Consider the following 21264-nt stretch of genomic DNA (forward strand, 5'->3'; position numbering starts at 1 on the left):
GGACAAAAAGTTATGAGGGCCTAAGCGCGCCCTGCCCCAAATAGCCCAAAAAAGGCTTGGTACCTGAGGGGGAAAAGGCCTGGCAGCGAAGGGGATAATTCTTCAGGCCCCTTAAGCTACCGACCTTTCGACCTTCCGGACTCTGCCTCATTGACTGAGGTACTTAGTACAGTCAATGCAGTCACTGTCTTATTTTGCATAGTATAAATTAAACTTATTTTTCCTTTTACAATTTTTCAGTGATTTCCACAGTTTTTTCTTTTCTCGTCAGGAGAGCTGTTTTCCTTCTGCGCCCACTGCCAGTCCTTTTCGCTCTTTATCCTGTTTAGATGACACATCTTCAATGGATAAATCAGGGCCGGTGTTATCGATATTGGCCATATTTTGTCGTCAGGGGCAAATGATCCTGTGAAATGTGGTGCTTAATTGTCCTGTGGGGCCAGTTGGTCCTTCGGGTTCCAATGTTTTGCTTTTGCCTCTTGTATCTGGTCCATCCAGATTGGACGTTTTCCTGCATTGTATGTCACTCAAATGAATTCCTTTTCATTGATAATAATTCAGGCAGTGTAAATAACTTTTCAATGATAGCATCACTTGCATTACTTGTTGAAGCCTCCACACCAATTCATTTATTTGCCCGAAGATCTACATTGGAGTTAAGCCTGTCCAGCTTCTTGTCAATCGTTAGCATACTCTGTGCTAACATGTGCATAACTCAACTTGAATTTCTAATTTGTGAGATTGCCATGCAAGCGCCTTCATCGTGGCCAGCAAAGAGGAATTTATGGTGTTTATAGTATACTCCGGGTAGTCTCTATTGATGGTAGTAGAACTTGGTGAGTGGTTCCCTAACAGCTTAGCCCTTGTTGCCCCCTTAAGGTCTGCCTCAGTTCGTGCAGCATAGAGCTCTATATCCACTGAAAGGGGTACACTAAGTTGTTGCCATAATACATTCCCAGTTTTATCCATAGGAGTGGAGCAGTTCTGTTTGGACCGTGCAACGTTTGTAGGGTCATATAGAACATCAAATTGCTGGTTATTTGACAGGTGTACAAGTGCCTTAGTTGTAACTTTCTAAATTTTTTTGAATTGGGATCCGATTAGCTGCATTCAGAGAGACTGACTTGTTTAGGCTTTGCCCCGTGTCATCCGTACCATCTCATGTGTCATGCTTTGACCACTTGTGCCATCAACGTTCATTGTGGAAGAGATCTCTATGACCTACAATCGTTCAGTGGGCATACTTTGATTGTGGCAGATCCAGAAGTTTTTTGGGAGGATTGCTATTTTTCTTTGCGGTTTCTGCCAATTTCACCATCACCGCAATTGTTGATTCTTCAAAGGCTAGGACAAATTGTGCAGTCTGAGGTATTAGCTGGTTTATCACACTGCTTCATTCCTTCCAGGCCACCTAGTTTGTCCAATGCTCCTGATTCACCGTGACCGCCTTCATTCTTGTAAAATACTTATGTATAGGATTGTTGGTTATGACTGGGCCACTGGCTTGGGCCGGAGAATCCTGGGGCAGTCCTGGGCTACGGCTGCCCCATACACAGTCTGGGTCCGACTTTTCTGTGGATTGCAGAGGGACTCAGTCTCAATCTTGCATCATCTGGGCATAGCTCTCCATCCCCCTTGTTTCTTCACCCCTTCCCCTTCTACTTCACAGCCTGGATCCACAATGACTGCTTTTCTCTCAGCCTTTTGAGCCCTCTGAGGCCATCTGTTGGCAGCAGTGTGTCTGCAGGCCTCAAAGACTCTATGAGACAGCTTCCAGTTAGCTCGAAATGCTGAAGAATCCTTCTGAGTCTTACGTGTCCAAATGGTAGGTCTTGCTTGTACTGACAGAGGCACCACAGGGCATGCAGACCTTTGAATCTTTCAAACTTGCATGTACAATTCACTTCACATGCATACCTGTACACTACGCTTCACTCTTTGTTCTGTACTGTGCTGTCCTACAGTACTCTGCTTTATTTTTGGCTTTTGAATTTTAGCTTTTCTGCTTTTCGCTTGCTTACTCTTTTACTTAACGTTATTTGCTACATGCTTTGTTTCACCTTTGGATACCTTGCTTTGTGGTAGAAATGAGTGCTGACTTACAGTAGTCGTAAACATACAGTGGTGCACTCAATCATCTTAGTGATGCTGTAGAAGTAATATAAGACCTAGTTGAGTTAGCTGGATTCACTAAGTTCACTAGATCCACTAATTTTGCTGATACATACACTCTAGGTTCTGGGCTTATTGGTCGTTGTGATAGCCACTTCCTAGACTCAAAAAAGCTCTAATGCTGTGGGTCTGTGGCTATGAACTGCTCTTATTAGCTCCGGGTATCTCTGGATTTCCTTGAGTTATGGACTTTAAGTTGAGATCCTGATGGCACTGCTAGCCCTATTGGCACTGTGGCGCTGTTAATGCTGTGGGAGTTGTGGGAGCTATTAAGACTGGAGCAACTGATCCCCTTTGATTATTTTTGGGACAGCTCTCTTAGCAATAAATATACACAGAGCGGCAGAAAAGGTGGGCAGGTGCGACCCTCAACGTTGTGACACAAGCTGCACTGACCTTTTGCCACCCGCCTCCACACCTCAACCAGGGGCCACAGCCTAGCACTTTGTGCCCTACCCTACTCACACGACATGCCGTCCTGCTCCCCTTTTACCTACTGTACGCCTTCTCTGTGCAGTCAGAGCCGCTTCCAAGGACTTGCTGAGTCCCTCGCCCCTCTTCGGTCGGCACTACTCACTCCTCTGGTGCTAAAACATTGCTCCTGGTGGACACTGCTCCTCGTCTCGCGCACACATCCACATCAGGCTTGCGGGGCTCACTGAGGCTCACAAGTTGCTCACAAGATCACAGTTTGCAGGGTGCTGGCTACCAAGCCATGACTGGGCCAGGTGTACATCCAGGCATGCAGTCCTTCAATTCTCCAATTCCGGGCTCCTAGTCTAATATTTGGGTCGCCTCGGCTGCCGTAGTACTATGCTAGTGCAGTGCAATGCAGCGAAGGCCGATAGATTGCAGTGTAGAGCAGCACAAGCTGTCCCTACCTGCCTTGCCTTGCCACCTTGCTTCATCCGATCCTCATCTCGTCCTTCTTCTGCGTCCTTCATCCTCAACCGAACCGGAAACTCTGCACGTGCGCCCGTCGTGCACTGGTGTTTTACAGACGTGCAAGCACTGTTTGACCACTCTAAAGAGAATAACTTACTCCTCAATAGTGTAATCACACGTCCGTAATTTTCACAGACTGTCTGTAATTTCACCCTGTCGTCTGTTGTCCGTGATGAAAGGCTTAACGGACAGCATTTGTCCGTAATTTTAGTCTTTCACCTAAAGGACAAAATGTTATTAGGACAGATCAGTTTTCCAGCTGGACTGAAAGGCAGGGAGTCTCCTGTGCTCTGAGGGAGATAGGGGCAGACAGATAAGAAACAGGCCTTCTTGCCAGGGGGTCTCCTTCCCTGAAGAAATGCAAATTGTGCAACTGGTAAATCTGCAAATGCAAAGGGGCTTGGAAACCTGCATTGACTTTAATCAAAGGAGACACTTGAAGCTTTCTGATGACGTCTGAAGATATTTTCTTTTAGAGAGGTTCTGTAATGGTATTCCAAGGTGAGCTGTGGAGTGTGTGGTTTTAATGGACTGTTATAAAAAATGTTAGTACTAGGTATAAACTGTATATTATTCATATCTGTATTTTAGAAGGACTTTTTTTTATTTAACCAAAATGTATTTGCGCATTTTGTAACAGCCTATATTACGATGTGTGTAATACATGTTTAAAATAAGGGCTTACACTTTCACAGTTCTTTCAGGGACCTCAGTACCTCATAGTACTAACAAGCATTGGCAAAGCCAATAAGTCTTGTCTACGCAAGAGTTGTTGGCTTTGTCAATGTGTTTTAGCCATGTTACACACCAGAGTGGCTGCTGTTCAGCATGGCTAAATGTTAGTGGCATAGTGGTGTAGAGTGGAGTAGAGTGGCATAGGAGCAGTGGCGGTAGTGCATAGTGGTGCAGAGTAGAGTGCAGTGGGATACAGTGCAGTTGTTTGAAGTGCATTGGCGTAGAGTGCAGTGGTTTAGAGTGCAGATGCATAGAGTGGCATGGGGCAGAGTAGAGTGGCAAGGTGCAGTGGAGTAAAGTGGCATACAGTAGAGTGGCCGAGAGTGCAGTGGTGCAGAGTGGTGCAGTGGCATAGAGTGCAGAGTAGACTTCCATGGCATAGAGTGCAGTGACATTGTGTGGTGCAGAGTGGAGTAGTGTAAAGCAGTACAGGACAGAGCAGAGTATAATGCTGAAGAGTGCAGTGGCATAAAGTGGAGTGGTGCAGAGTAGAGTGGCATAGAATGCAGTGGCATAGAATGCAGTAGTACAGAGTAGAGTGATGTAGAGTACAGTGGCGGAGAGTGTAATATTGCAGAGTAGAGTGCCAGTGCAGTGGTGTAGAGTGGAGTAGAGTGGTAGAGTGGTACAGAGAGCAGTGGTGTAGAGTACAGTGGTGCAGAGTAAAGGGCAGTGGCGTAGAGTGCAGTTGTTTAGAGTGCATTGGCGTAGAGTGCAGTGGCATAGAGTGACATGGGGCAGAGTAGAGTGGCGTTGAGTGCAGTGGAGTAGAGGGACATACACTAGAGTGGCAGATAGTGCACTAGTGTAGAGTGGTGCAGTGGCACAGAGTGCACAGTAGACTCGAGTGGCATAGAGTGGAGTGGCATAGAGTGGTGTGGAATAGTGTAGAGTAGTGCAGAGCTGTAAAGTGCAGTGGCGTAGAGTGGAGTTATGCATGGTAGAGTGGTATAGAGTGCAATGGAACTGAGTGTATTGGTGCAGAATGCAGTAGTACAGAGTGCAGTGGGGCAGAGGGGTGTAGAGTGCAGTGGCATAGAATAGATTGTTTCAGAGTAGAGTGCAATGGCATAGAGTGAAGGGGTGCAAGGTAGGGTCCAGTGGCATCGGATGCAGTGGTGCAGAGTACAGTGGCGTAAAGTTGATTGTTTCACAGTAGAGTGACGTGGCATAGAGTGGAGAGGTGCAGGGTAGAGGGGAGTTGCGTAGAGTGGCATAGAGTGTGATGGCATAGAGTAAAGTGGTGTAGGGTGCCGTGGCACAGAGTGCAGAGTAGATTAGAGTGACGTACAGAGTATTGATGTAGAGTGCAGGGGCACAGAGTTGAGTGTTACAGAGTAAAGTGGACTAGCATAGTGTATTAGCATAGAGTGCAGTGGCGTACATTGCAGTGTTACAGAGTGGCATAGAGTGGAGTTGGGTGGACTAGATTGGTGTTGCCTAGACTGGAGTGGTATGGCGTGCAGAGGGGCAGAGCGCAGTGGTGTAGAGAGGCATAAAGTGCATTGGCATAGAGTGGAGTGGGACAGAGTAGAGAGGTGTAGTGTGAAGTAAAAGAGTGCAGCGGCCTAGAGGGGAGTAGAGAAGAGTGCAGTGTCCCACAGTGCAGTGGTATGGAGTGGTGTAAAGTGGGGTGATGCAGATTAGGGTGCAGTGGTGTGGAGTGGTGCAGAGCAGAGTGGAGTGGAGTATGCGTGATGTGGTAACACACTGCCATTACAGACAATGCGTTTTTGATTGAAATGACCATTACATTTGTACAGACATACAGTTTTTCAAATAAAACTATAAAGTACACAGACGATAATGTGTGGCTTTTGCATTAGGTGATGCAATCATTTGTTTTAATCATATAAACGTATTTGTTTCCAGCACAGTTCAGAATTAACAAAAATGTGCTTCATTTGTACTCCTCATTCTGATGTATTCTGAAGTTTATTTAAATGTTGTCATGTGATAGAAAAAACTCTTTCCTAACCCAAGTATCCAGCAGGATTGTCGCATAAATTCTCTCACTTTGAGCTCAGAGAAAGAAAAGTAAACACTAAGTTCCCACCAAAGACAGAGCCTTACATTTGACCTTGTTCTTTGAATGCACAACAAATGTGATGAGACAAGAACAAGATTTACAGGCCTGTTAACAGAAAGGGAGCACTCGTAAGGATACTGTTAATAAGGGTTGGTCAAGGGAAGGGACAAACTCCAGCTGCGTAGCCTAAAATGAATAAAGCCAGAAAATTGAAAGCAACAAAATGTGAGTTACAAACCACAAAGCCACTGGCAAGCAACAGGCAAAATGCATTCCCAAGAAAGCTCTATGAATGTACTTAAAGTGACAGCCGTGGGATACTTTGTGGGGAAAGGCCAGTATTTTAGTCCAGTCCGTATCTTGCAGAGATTTGGCAACATCAATCACCCAAGTAGTATGACGAGAAGACCTGGAGTGGTCTCCATGTTGCAGGTAAGGTCTGCAAACCCATTCTATCAGTTTGCCACTAGTCCCTATGGTGTAGAGCTTCTGGCAAACCTCATGTAGGGTTAGTGCTAGGTGGCAGACATTAAGGCATTTAATGATTGTTTAAGGTGGTTGTAAGTAAGGAGTTGTCTGGGGTGAAGATGGTAGTCTGCCAGCAGGGTTTGGAAATTTAGCAGCTCGCCGTCCAGAAACAAATCTCCTAATTTTAGGGCATCTGCAGCATGCCACTGATGGAGTTGCTCTGAGCACAGCCATCCTGTGCGAGTCGGAAGGCTTAGCAAACGTAGTGCAGGAGCACAGGGTTTCTTTGTGTCAGTGAATTTACAGGTTCTAGCAAGGCAAGAGAAAGCTGTGTATGATAACCCCAGATGGTGATCCGTAGAATTGTCAGTAGGAAAAAATGAGCAGTGCAGTAAGCCTTCCTTAAACCCCATCTCATGCAGGGGGGGTGGGCAGAAAGCCAGCGAGCCACCCATTGGAACTGTGCAGCTGAATAATAGTGTTCTAAGTCCAGAAGGCCTAATCCACCCACAGTCACCGGTAGCTTTAGAGTGAAAAGAGCTACTCGATGGCGCCCCAGTGACCAAATCAGATGTGTGGCATGTCCGAAGAAGGAATGAAAGACGAGCAGGGGAAGGTTTGCTAAATAATACTATCACCGGGGTAGCCAACCATCTTCACTAGTGCCACGTGGCCCACTACAGAAAGCAGAAGAGAAGACCAAAAAGTAAACTGGGCTCAGGAGGACCGTGAAGATCTGCCAAGTTTCCATTCTGCAAATCAGTGGGAGAATGGTAGATAATAATCACTAGGTATCGAAAGGTAACTGTTTCCCAGTTCAATCTGAGGTCTAATTGTATACAAAGGGGAAAACAGTGCCATATGTTAAAGAAACACTAATTACATTTTAACATTTTTACATTTTGTTTGTTCAATTTACATCCCAAATATTTTGAATATTCTCTGTGTACTTGACACTTAGGGATAACCCAAATCACTAGTTTGTCTTTTGCTCAATTTCAAAACCATTTAAAGACATGGACAAAGTGGCCAATTGCCTTGCATAAGTGGCCCCTGCTCACCCGTCACAAGCATGAACAGCGGACCTTTGCACCAGAAGAGTTTGCTAAGGTGGGTGGGTGCTGCTTGTTCAACCACTTGACAGTGCCTTTTCTGTTTCTCGCCTGTCTGAAGAGACAACTCCCCAGGTGCCCAATGCCTTCCGATAGTCTTGATGGACCCATCTTGTCAGATTTTAGGAATTGTCCCACCAAGTTCTTCTCTTGCTTAGTTATCCAGTTCTCAGTAACAACCCTTTGAATTAGTTGCTGTGGATCTCCCATTTGATCTCAATTTCATCCTCCTCTTTTATTACCTTTGATTGGTTGTCCTGGCTCCCAGTTCTGAGATAAATGTAGAGTCCCAGACATACAATCTAGTGCTGTGAGACTACAGACAAGTTGTGGGTACCTCACATCCTGACATTAGCTATGATATTGCGCCCATACCATCTGACCTGCCTCATTTCATTTTTTTTAGGTTGAAAGTCCATGGGAGGTTAGGGTGAACCAGATGTTTTTGTTCAATTTGTTTAAACTAGCATAAGATTAATTACCTCAATGTTTCCCAATCTGTTTGCCTGGGGTTTTAAAATGTTCAGAAACATAATCAAAATGTTGCTATTACTTTCTCTTCAAGAAAGATTGGGTAGATTTGGGTAGGGGTGATTGCCTTGACAGAGTGCTGAAGGGCATTAATTACTACTGAACAAGGACATAATGTGACACCTGAATGTAGCATACCAGGAGGCAATCACAAAAAGACCACAGTGAATAAATAGTGCTGTGTTAAAAAAGAATAAATAAATGCACTGATAACAGAGAGGCATGGCCTCTCTTGGGTGTGTCTGTAAAACTGACATTTGTTCTCGAATTATTGTCCTGAATTTTGATCCTGAATTTTGACCATTTGTCCTGAATTTTTTACAGTCCTGTCCAGAATTTGCCTTAATGCCAGGTGGTCACCCTGCTCCTCAACTCTGAATGTTGTGTCAGCTGAGAGTGATGGAGCAATTGAGATTGAAGAACGAGATCCAGTAATGGTCTAAGATTTATGTTAGAGAGGGCAAGGTTGGACAGATGATCCTTGATCGTTCCTTGCAGTCAAGGGAACTGTAAAAAGCAGAAGAGAAGCAAAGATAAGATAACAAATATATTGGTTAGAAAAGAAGCAACCTAGTGAAGGACAGTGCCTTCTGCCAACGAGGTTAGACTCTCCAGGTAAACAGTATTAAAGGTGGCAGAATGTCTAACAGCAGAAGTTCGTAATAATCCACTGTAGTTTTAAGCCCATGTTGCAGTGGGTGTACATTGTGTGCTCCTACATTGTTGGAATCCTGCTTAAATCTCCAAACAATTAATATTCTCTTTTAGTAAAAAAATAATTGAATGTAGGTTTCTGTTGGGTTTCATTCTGCAAAGGAAAGGATCATTGCAGATTGGGCAATAGTTAGACATGAGCATCACATTCTTCTGGCCAGATTCTAAGGTGTAGTTATTGATGGCCCTGGCCAGGATGGTGGCATAGCTGCTACTGACAATGTCCTTAAACATGTGGGCCGGATAGGTATTCACTAGAGATCCTGATGCTCCACAGGCTTTCAGAACAATGATGAAGTTGTCTGCAGAAGGAGTGTTGAAGGAGAGTAAGTTGTGTCAAGGCACGGTTTAAGGGATGCAGATGACATGAGGGAAGAGCTGGAGGTCTTCCTTGTTTTGAGCTTCATGGCATCTTCCCAACTACCTGATTTGTAGATGAAACGTCCCACCGTGCTTTTGAGTGGGTGGGCTTGGAGGCTGAGACTTTGGAGGCTGAAACCTTCTGGGATCAGAAATTTCTCTATTCTCTTATGAAGTCCCTTGGTTGAATATGTTGCTTCATAAATATGACAGGAGAAATACAAGCTTTTCACCTACCTGACTGCAAATTTGAAGGATCAGCCTGTATTTTGGCTTGTCTGTCTTTTTCCAGAGGTCTTAATTGAGTTTGAGAGATTTTAGCTTGATCTCATCCAACAGGTTTTCTCATGGGGATTCTTTGCTAGTCTTCACTAAGATGAATGATGTCAGAAAGTGATGGCATGGTCCAGTAGTTTCAGTAGATGCTTTAAAGAATTGAGGCATAGACTTTGCTGGAGGGGAGCTTAGGTGGAGAGGTTGAGATATAGTGGCGGCCGGCGGTTTTAGAGGGGATAGGGGTGGGAGGGAAGCACACTCACACATTCTTTCATACACACACTCATGCACGCACGCACATCCATTACCAACACTCGTCAACATTCAAACATACACTCACACACCAAACATTCATTTAAAAAGATCATACACACACACACATTTACCTTCAGCCACGGAGATCCCAGAAGCGTTGGGACTGCTGCCTTCCCTCACTGACCTTAGGCCAGCCAATGAGGGAAGGCAGCAGTCCCAACTTCGTCACAGAGTGGGATGGGGTCAGTGAGACTGCTGATCCCACCCTACTCTGTGACGAGGTGTCACTGATTGACACTCTCCCTGGGCGCTTCAGGGCTTAAACCTGAAGCACCCAGGTTGAAGTCAATGGGTGACGCTTCCCTCGTCACCCAGGGGAGGGCCTCGAGGCACCTTTGCTGAGCCGAGGACGTCATGCCCACAGGAGCTGTAACCTCTTCAGCCCAGCAAAGTTCAGCTCAGGCAGCCAGGAGTCTGCGCAAATCACACGTCTGCTCCTGGCTGCCTGACCTGAACATGAAGAGTGTCTGTCAGGCTGACCTTTGTTCAGCCTGACTGGCACTCTTCATGTGGTGCAAAAGGTGGGGGGGCGTGGCCCTTCCGCCCTAAAGGACGGGCCATGCCTGTTGAGGTGGTATGCATAGCGATGTGGGTGTGGATGGAGCAGCTTGGACTGTGTTCTGTGATTACTGTTTTATTATCAGCTATTTGGATGTGGGCTATTCTGGTTGATCAACCAGCTGTTTATGTCCCCCAATATGGAAAGATTGGGATGTTCTTGCATGATCTTGAAAAACACCTAAGAGGTCAGGAACTTGTGGACTGCAAGGCGAAGATGTGTAGGTAAGGAAAAATGTGGCGAAGGGTGTAGGAGAACATTGGACAAGCAGTGTCTCACATTCAAAAGCAATGCAGTTTACAATGGATTTTGTGGGTAGTTGGCTCATGTGCATGACTGATACTCATTCTCTTGGTGCTCTTTCTCAAAGAGTATTTTCTTGCAGGTCTGTATTTTTTCATATAGGGGTAGCCTAGGTTCCTTGCTTGAACAAGCATCAGTGATTAAAAGCAGGTTGATGTGCAAATTGCTCTACTTGGGCCAGATAATATGTACACTCAGTGCAGCCATTGTTACTGAAAGAGTCCTGCTAGAGGAATGGTGATCGAAAGAAGAGACGTCTGTTTTTTTTGGTGCATTACTTTGAGGAAACTTGTGCCCTACCCCACCTTGGTGTGCTCTCATTTCCTCCTCTCCCAATCCTCAATTTTCCAATAGCAAAGACACATTCACATGAGGTATAGTATCAGCAAGCTGGCAATTGATGCACAGTTTGTTTGGAGCAAATCCTGTGATGGTGGGAGGGGTAAGTCGGTACTTCCGCAGGAAGGCATATAATGCACACTCCAGGTTTTGACCATCTTCCAGTGCAATGTGAATCACTTTGTTAGCAGTCCTTATGAAGAGTTCTGCTTCTCCATTTGCCTGGGGCCATTTGGGCATGGTTTTCAAGTGTCTGATGCTATTTGATTTTAGATATTGTGCAAACTCCTGACTGGAGAACGGGGTCCATTGTCTGTTCGGAGCTCAAGCATGAGGCTGTGCATGGCAATGATTTTCTCTAGTCGAGGAACAGTTTGGCGGGAAGTTAGGGAGTCCACGATCTCTACCTCTGAATATTCTGAAAAATCGTCAATCATGACGAGCATGTGTCTGCCATTCGGTAGACTCTGAAGTCGGTACTGGCAGAGTGCCAGGGAATGGGAGCGATGGGGGGGTGAAGATGGGCGCTGGTGGCTCTGCAGGACTGGTGACTTGGCACAGGGAGCACTGGCTATTGGTCCTCTTACCATCTCATCGGGACTGGGAAACCACACTTTGCATCAGGCCTCACCTTTGTTTTGACACCCAAATCAATACCCAAAAAATCTGAACTCCTTTTGTAGGAAGGCACATTTTTCTTGGTAGAGTATGAGCCTGTTGTCCAATAGGTGCTGGAACACCGCTCATAGCCTTTCGAGGTGTTTATCTAGTGATGGAGCTTTCACCAGGATGTCATCGCTGACTTTGATGACACAGGGAAGCCCGGCTAGGAGTCCCCGGATGGTGTCCTGGAACATTTCCGCTGAGCTGGACACTCCAAAGCTGAGGCACTTGTACCTCCTTAAGCCTATGTGAGTGGAGAATGTTGTGATCGCCCTTGATTGTGGTGCCAGCATTAGTAGGTGGTATCCCACTCAGAGTTCTGAGAACCATTTTGATCTGCTCACTTCTGCCACCAGATTGTTGATTGTGGAGGAGAGGTGTCATTCTCACTGTATCCCTATGTTGGGGATGGACATGTCCACACAGATCCGAACCTTCCCAGGCTGTTTGGGTTTTCTTGCGACCACTATCAATGACATTCAGGGGGTTGGACCCTCCACCTTCTCAATTATGTTGGCTGCTTCCAGTTTCCGGAGTTATTCTTTAACTTTTGGGCAGAGGTGGAATACCACTCGACGATGGCGAAGTGCAACCAGCTGAACCGACTCGTCAATGTGAATTCAAACCATGCGGTCTTTGAGGCATCATATTCCCTCAAACAGTTTAGCAAACTTCCTCACCAGGGCGTCAACGGCCGACAGGTGTATACTAAACACGAAGGTGACTAGTTGGAGTTGTTAAGCCGTTTTGCAACTTAACAGGATACCCGTGCCCCCTCGGGTGACGTACACTCTGGCTCTGGCTCTGGTTGTGCAACCTTCATGGGCGAAGTCAGTTGTAAAAATGCCAGCTAGCAGCAAAGGTGAGTTGGCACCAAAAGCATAGACTTCTGTTGTAGTGGTGCGTAGCGCCAGCTTGTGTGGGAGGGTCTGGAATATGGTGTGTGTCATAATATTGATTGATGCCTTGGTGTCAATCAGTGCCAAAAGAGGGTGTCCTGTAACTGTGATGATGCACTAGGGATTGCGACCCCCAGCCTACTCGTCTGATTGCATTACATGTATGACGTGTACGGTCCCGTTGGTGTCATCATCGATCATGTCTTGCTCTTTGTCTGGGGAACCCAGTCTTTCCACGGAGTTCACTGACTTGGGTTTGGATGGCTTTTTGGTCGATGTAGAGTGACAAACTTAGGCAAAATGATGTAATTTGCCACATGATGTGCATTGCTTTCCTTGTGTCGGTTAGGTACTTTGGTGTGGGTATTGTCCTTCACACCAATGACAGATTCTTGGACCTGCTGGCATCTTGAAACATGTCTTCTTCTTGTCCGTGTTGGAAGTGGCAATGGTATTGATGGGCTCAGTCTTGACAGGCTGTTGCAAGACCGCCTCCATGTGTGGGAAGCGTGCCTTGAAAAGTTCTTTGGGTCGACCTAGGGTCAGTATATTTGCCCTTGAAGGATGTTTTCTCTTAGTTTTGCCAAAGAGCAGCCTTGGAAAAACTGTGCACGGATTTCATCCTGGCCATCTGGTAGGGTGCAGGTGCTGGCAAGTTCCCGGTGGCAGGCATAGAATGCGTCTACAGACTCCTCAGGTTGTTGTCACGCTTGCCGCAATAGGAATAATTTATAGTCCAGGTTAGCGAGTGGTTTGAAATGGCCACCAGGCCATTTTTTAAGGTGATGTAGGAGAAAGGTGGCCTTTGCTCTGCTGCTGTTTGGCAATTTTGTGAATTGCCGGGCTGCCTAGGTGCAGGAACATCGGACGCTGTCTGTCATTTTCCAACACCATTGCAGCAAAATACGTTTCTGGGCGGCTCATCAACTTTTTCCATTTGCCTGCTTGCATCGATGGAGGGCCTTCACAGGTGAACGGTTAATGCGCAGGGATTGAAGCCATCCGGGGTCCTGGTTATGAGAAGACAAAATGAGACCAAGAATCTGGATGGTCATGGGGGTTGGCTGTCTTACTCCTTTGCGTCACAGGCAGTCATGTGTCGCCTCTCTTCGATTTCGAGGCAGGCGAACACAGCAGCAGGCAAACATAGCAGCAAGCGGGGACAAGCGCATGAAGGGTGACGAAATGTCTGTGGAGACAGCAGCTAGGACCATGTGGGCAGGATTAATGTGCTGGTGGTTATGGGAGCCTCACCGGGTGGAGGAGGTTGGTGTGTGGCTGGTGCAAGGGAACTCCAGGAGTCACGGTGAGCTGGAGACTGCCTGCTTTAAGGGGAGGTTGGCGAGCTGGTCGAGGATTGACAGGCTGGGCTGGCCCTTTGTGGCTGGGGCCATGGGTGTCTTACCAGTCTTCAGTGGCTGGTGCGCTGAGTGAGAGTTGACTTTAATGTTATGTCTGTCAACACTGGCGATCCTCTGGAGGTTGGCAGAGCAAGCAGCATAGGGTGCAGGATGACACCTTATTGGGGGAAGAGCAGCCAGTGGCAGGTGTTTCCCAGCAGGCGCAGGCTGCATGGTGAGGTGTGCGACAGCTTCAGCAGCCGTGAGGTGAGGTGCGCAGTGGCTGCAGTGACCGCAGAAAGGTGCATGAGTGTGGAGCGCACACGGAGGCGGTGGCTCTTGTTGCCATTTATTGTGTGTCACTGGGAGGCTACCTGAAGCATATGGTAGAGGCCCCGGGCAGACCATGCACAGACAGCAATCACACTCTCTGGTTTTTCACTGCTGGGCGGGAAGTCACCCAGCTATATTATTTGCTCGCCTCATTACTTCACCCAGCACAACCATGTTACAGTGGTCACAGGGCACTCATCTCAAACACCCCTGGTGGGTGTGCAATGATGGGCTTACCTCAGAGACTATCGCTCTTACAAGATAAAAAGGTTCTGTGGTTGGCTGGGTAGACATTAAAAAGGAGGGGCGTAATCTTTGGACCTCGTAGTACCCTAGTTGTGAAAATTAATGTTTCAGAGGAGAGGAGAGTAAGCGTGATGTGAGCAAGGTAGGAGGGAATCCATTTCAACGGAATGCACCAAACTAATGTGCCCTTGAGTCTGCAGGAGTAACCAGTATGAACTGTATGAACTGTACCAAAGGCTGATGAGAGATTAAGTACTGACGAGTGCCATTGGGAGTGCCAGTACTACATTGAGTCCACTATTTGCAGAATGCTGCTTCATTTGTATGTGCTAGAAAATCATAATTTTTGATAGTTGAGGAGTAAGTTATTATTATCTTTAATGAATGCCAACATTTGGTTGATTCCAATTCTCTTGAGTTTCTCTTTAAAAGGACTGTTTATCAGTCTGTGGCTATTAGGGTTAGCAGGATCAAGGCATGTTCTTTAGAATATGTTTTATGTGGACTGTTTAGAATTTGCTTAAGAAGGTTGCAGCTGCTAAGGAGTGATTAGCTTCTAGGACAGGATAGCAGCAGATCTTTGAAGGAGAATGTCATTGAACCTTCTATAGTTTTACATAGTTATATTTAGAGTTTATCTAGTCTAACCAAACAGTGGTTGACTCTGGTCTCATGTATCAAATAATGCACAGTAATTTCACTTTTTTATTATTATTATTATTTATTTAACAAAATCAGACAACATTTTGATGTATTTTGTTGGAAAGCACATCCATAGTGTTTCCATGTCATTAAATAAGTAAATTATGATCAGATACTGCTAAACAATTGTGCATATGATCACTTTCTTATCAGGAAGTGCTATCACCAGTATATAGAATCAGAATACCACAAAAATGGAAAGCCTGAGTTTGGAAATATTTACCCATGCATTTACATATGGGACTGTATCCACTACAATTTTATAGCTCCAGATTATTTTTCTTATGCGTGTCATGTTAAACTCTCTATCTATGTATAACTTATAAGTGTGGTTAGATAGCTACATATTTATATATTTTCCTACCACTACAGAAAAAAGAATTACTAACCTCCCCAAACAGGTACTCTATGACTCATCCTATTCGTCTTTGGATATATTTCCTACCTCCTTTCTCTGACTCATTGCACACCTCATTTACTACTATGAAGTCCCAAATAACCCTTTCTAAACTCTTCCCTCTTTTATCCATCCTTTATCATATTAATCGAACTAACAGGCTCACATATCTACCCCTCCCACCACTCCCAATACCAATATATATTTATTTCTACTAATCCACCATTAATCCTCCTTGGGTCCCAAAGTAGTGTATTACTCATTGAAAAATGCTTCAATAACTTGTCAGGGGCAGTAAGTGTGATATAAATATAATTACAGTTATTATTACATTAACAGACAGCTTCTAATCCATATTTACAGGAGCCAGCCCCAGGGCTCGTACACCCAGTTGCCTGCAACCAATCACATAGCATTATGGTGACATTAGATGGCCTAATGGTGGCAATTGTTGGGGTAATGTGGACATTCCTAGCATCGTGCCCCCTCCCCTTAGCACAATGGTGGTCCTGGCTTAATGCTGGTAGTTCTTTGCATACAGTGACCATCCTTGGCAGGAGGACATCTACTTCTGGCATAATGCTGAGAGTAGAATAATCGCATACAGGCCTTAAAAAATCTACTCGCCCACTTGCTATGGCGAGTCATATTTTTTCAGGTCGAGTTATTTTTAGAACCTACTCTCCCCATCTGGTGAGTTGGCAAAGAATAGGTGTTCTGTTTAGTCAGAAAATGAAGGAGCAATAAAGACGCCTTTAAATCTTGTTCTTGTCACATTTGCTCTGTGTTCAGAGACAGGGGTCAAAAATCATTTTGTCTTCTTACAATTACTTTACCTTCAGACTGCAGAGTTCCAGGATTTTGTAAGGTTACCTGTCTGACCTGCTGCACGGAGTGTGAAATGAAAGGCTGTAGGATGTCAGGTTTTCCCTAACACACAACATATAAAAGAGTCATGTGTACAAACATTTCAAAATATATTTCAGTAGTTGTGAAAGCCCATTTTTTGTATTTCTCTGTAATAAAAAAAACAGTTTTATTAGGATGATTATATTGTTTTATCAGTAAAACTGCACGTTAGTGGGAAGGCTTTTGGACATTTCTTGGAAATTTACTGTGTGTAAATGACAGTGCCCTAACACATCATACTTTAGTAATATATTTATTTAAAGTGAGTATTTAAACATAAACTGAGAAACACTCCTCCTCGTGACAATGCTATGAGTAAACTGAGATGCAAGTCATGGATCATGTGTACCCTATATGTGGACTAAATTCTTTTTATACATGGAGCAAACATTTAGTCTATTTAATCAAACAAAAGAGGGTTTTTCTGTACAGCAGAAATGCTGAACTCATATATTTCAAGGTGCACTAATATGTGAAAATGATGAAAAAAGTGACTCTGTAAAATAAAATATTTGCCTAGGATCAGACAATTTGAGACCCGTTTATGAGTCAAGTACATTACAGTTAGGTCAAGTAGATTTTTCATTTTACTAGTCCTGCAGGTCTAGTAACATTTTTATGATTTTTTGAGGCCTGATATAGGTTGGCGGGGGAATTGTTCAATCAAAGTCTCGGTATTCCTCAATCACAGAAAACCCCTGGCAGCCTACTCTCCTCAAATCAATGGATCTTTGTCATTGATGGAGACTTAATCATAAGCTGTACATCACATTAAATTATCATAACAATATCTATTTCTATTTTAGTTAACAAAGAGAGTTTAGTATGAGTAAAAGGGTGTTATTATTCAATTCTATTTAGTAGTCATCTTAAAATCACAAGATAAAATTAATTAATCTCAATCATTAGAGGTTTGTTAGAAACCAATAATAAATGAGTAATCAATAAATCACAATAAATGCATTAAGTGCATTTCATAAAGGAAAGAATCCCTATTATAGGAAAGAGAAGAAAAATATGTTAATTCAGAACCTCATGGAGATCTCCGATTTGAGAAAAATCATAAAGCATACAGCTTCAACATCAAAGTCAGCTCAATAAATCAGTAATTAATCAAAGTAGAACTTCTCATGAAGAGTGGTTGAAGAAACCCATTACAGCCTTTAAGCAACGTGCTAACGCAAGCATGAAAAGGATAAGGAGGATGGAATGGAAATAACGTCTTCTAGGAACACACACTATTATAGACATACAAATCTATGTCGCAACTTGTTGTTTCTTCTTTCTTCAGTTGACCAGTCAGCTTTTGGGGTGCCCATTTGAACCCGTTCACTCCCTATCCTCTCACAGGAACACAATAGACTTCAGACAGCAACTTCTAAGCCCACAACTGTATTTCATCAAGTAACTATTCCATTTAATTTCTAATGATTCATACCTTCTGTTCTCATCCTCCTCCCCGTAGGTTAACCCTCAAATCAACCTTTCTAAATAACACGTCTATTCATTAGCTAACAGTAGTCTTTTTAGAAGTAGAAACAGCTGTGTAAACAAAAGGAAAAATATTTTGTGTAACAACCATTCATTGTGAAAAACAAGTCTTTCAAACAATCAAAATTGAGTGTTTGCTGAATCTTGAATTTGTTTAGTTTAGTTAACTTTAATATGGCAGTGTTTCAGTGTTTTCAGACCAATCACTTTTAAGAATGGTTGCCTAATGTAACTTTGCATTTTGACACACATTTTAAATATCATTATCTTTGCACATTATTTTAGTATTTCTTGACATTTTAAATGCGTCCTCAATTACCCCCGCTGATGGTTATCAAAGCATCACATCTGCTTCGCAAATAAATCTTTAGAGTTCACTCTCATCCTCAGTTGTCTTTCCTTTTTTTAAAGTTTCAGTTCCTTTCAACATCTTTTACTCTTTATTCTTAGATTCTTATAATTCTTCTTGTTCTTTTCTTTGTTTTCCTTCTTAGCAAAATAACATCTACAGCCTTCATATGAGGCAAACAAAGTTAAAAAGCAAGCACAGCCTATTAATGTTGGCACAACTATAGCTCTAAAATTCATCCTCCAGTTGCCAATAATAGAAACGCCTTTACTTCCTTTACCCAAACCTTCTAAAACACTACAGGATTCTAATGATTCTAATTCAGGTTTTAAGTCAGAAATGTTCTTTATGAATTCTAACTCTCACCAGGAATATATGAACAGCAATGCTGAGCTTTCAGCATCTTGCAGACTCTGCCTTTTCCTGCAAAGTAAATGTCTAAAGCTAATCAATTTTGCAAAACCATTGATCTAACAGCCACTAAGTCTGTACTGACAACTAATAAAGCTCCAGAAGTACTGATTGCCAGTTTATCCACTACTGTTGAAAGCTTTCTAATTTGCTTGTCATTTAAAACAACTCCCACTGGTGGAATGGTGGCTCCAAAAATATCTCCCACTAAATATGCTCCATTTTTACTACTTGTATGTCTGCATGATTGTGTCATTGTCAAAGCATCTACACTCTTTACATGATACTGTTAGAAATGGGGTATTTGGTTTGCAGTCAGGTTACCCCTGTCCAAGCAAGGACCCTCACTCTAGTCAGGACAAAGGAGAAACACACCTGGTTAACCCCCGCTCACCCCCTTGGTAGCTTAGCACGAGCAGGCAGGCTTAACTCAGAAGCAAAGTGTAAATTATTTCTACCACCACACACAGTAATACAGTGAAAACACTACAGAATGGACACCACACCAGTTTAGAAAAATGGGTAATATTTATCTAAATCAAACAAGACCAAAATGAAAAAAATCCAACATGCACAAGTCAAGATATGAATTTTTAAAAGAATAAGGCCCTTATTACAACCATGTCGGTCGGTGATAAAGTGCCGGTAATACCGCCAACAGGCAGGCGGTAATTACCTCCAAATTATGACCACGGCGGAAACAGCTCAGACAGACAGCCACTTTAACACACCGACCGACAGGGTGGAAACAACAGGCACCACGGTGGTAACCGCCTACAGCCAGGCAGAAGTCAATGTTCCGCCCACTGTATTAAGACATGCCAATCTGCAATCTTTTCGGGGGAGTTAACAACGACATCAAAAGCCTGGCGGAAACACTGCACAAAAGGGAAACGACTCACCTGTGGAGACTCAGGGAAGAACCACGCCATCATGGAGCCTGAGTTGCATGTCTTCCCAATGCTCTTCTACGTGCTGCTCCACTACGAACACCAACAACGGCGAAGACGACCACGGTGAGTACAGCCGCCTAGCACACATGGGCGGGGGGGAGGAAAAAGAGAGTGAAACACACATGCAACATGCAACACCCTTACCCCCAACACCATACACACAAGCAGATGCAGTAACATAACATATTGACCTCGTATCCCTCAGGAATAATGCAAGGACAACACCAATAGATTAAAGTAAGCGTAATAAGATAAATTTAGTAGTAATACGTGCATCCAAATAAAAAGTATATACATTTTTACAAATCAAGGGACACTGCCCAGTCCTCAATGTTCGTGGGCCACATGGCCACATCACAAAGTCCAAGGCCCCACCTCACTCCTGCAACAACACAGAGAGAATACTGCAGGGGCATCAGGTCGAAAATAGCCAGACACCTCAGGGGGATGGAGACCGGGGGGCACCCCAGCCGGAAGATGGTACAACGCCACTGGCCCTGGAGGGGGCAACATGCCCATTACTCTGTCCTGGGAAGTGCAGGGCCACAGTCTCTTGAGTGGGTGACTTGCCCACTGGCTCTGGAGGGGGCAACATGCCCTGTGCTTGGTCCTGGGGAGTGCAAGGCCACAGTCTCTCGAGTGGGTGACTTGCCCACTGGCTCTGGAGGGGGCAACATGCCCATTGCTCTGTCCTGGGGAATGCAAGGCCACAGTCTTTCACAGTGGATGGCTTCTCCACTTGTTCTGGAGGGGACATCGTGCCCAGTGAGCCTCATCCTGGGGAGGATGGGGTGAGTGGATGTCTTCTCCACTGGTTCTGGAAGGGGCATCGTGCCCAGTGAGCTTCATCCTTGGGAGGATGAGGTGAGTGGATGTCTTCTCCACTGGTTCTGGAGGGGGCATCGTGCCCAGTGATGCAGATCTTGGGGAGTGCAAGGTCACAGTCTCTCAGCTGGGTGTCATACCCACAGGATTTGCAGGTGCCAGGCTGCACAATAGCCCATGGACGCAGGACTACACACTGTCCACCAGCGGTGACGGCTGTTCAGTGGTAGCTGTGGTGGTGCTGCTAGTGGTGGGGGGAGGCTCCAGCCCATCCCCTGCAGCCTCGGGCAGCTGCCCACTGGGGCTGCTGCTGGTGGTGGTGCTGGTGGCGGTGCTGCGGGTGGTTGTGGGGGGAGGCTCCAGCCCATCCCCTGCAGCCTCGGACGGCTGCTCAATGGGGCTGCTGCTGCTGGTGGTGGTGCTGGTGGTGGTGCTGCTGGTGGTGGTGGGGGGAGACTCCAGCCCATCCCCTGCAGCCTCGGAAGGCTAACCCCTGGGCCTGCTGGTGGTGGTGCTGGTGGCAGTGTTGCTGGTGGTGGTGGGGGAAGCTCCAGCCCATCCCCTGCAGCCTTGGACGGCTGCACCACCATGGTTGGTGGTGGGGGCTCCGACTGAGTCCCAGCACCAGGCCCCTTGTCCTTACTGCCTGCTGGTGCAGGCCCCTTGCCCTTCCTGCCAGCAGCTGGGGATGGCTACTTGCCCCTTTTGGCAGCAGCTGGGGCTGGCTCCTTGCCCTTCCTTCCTGCAGCTGGGGATGACTCCTTGCCCTTCTTTCCTGCAGCTGGGGCTGTCTCCTTTCCCTTCCTTCCTGCAGCTGGGGATGGCTCCTTGCCCTTCTTTCCTGCAGCTGGGGCTGGCTCCTTGCCCTTCCTTGAAGCACTTGGGGAA

The sequence above is a fragment of the Pleurodeles waltl genome, chromosome 1_2 (assembly GCF_031143425.1).
Source record: "Pleurodeles waltl isolate 20211129_DDA chromosome 1_2, aPleWal1.hap1.20221129, whole genome shotgun sequence".
Lineage (NCBI taxonomy): Eukaryota > Metazoa > Chordata > Amphibia > Caudata > Salamandridae > Pleurodeles > Pleurodeles waltl.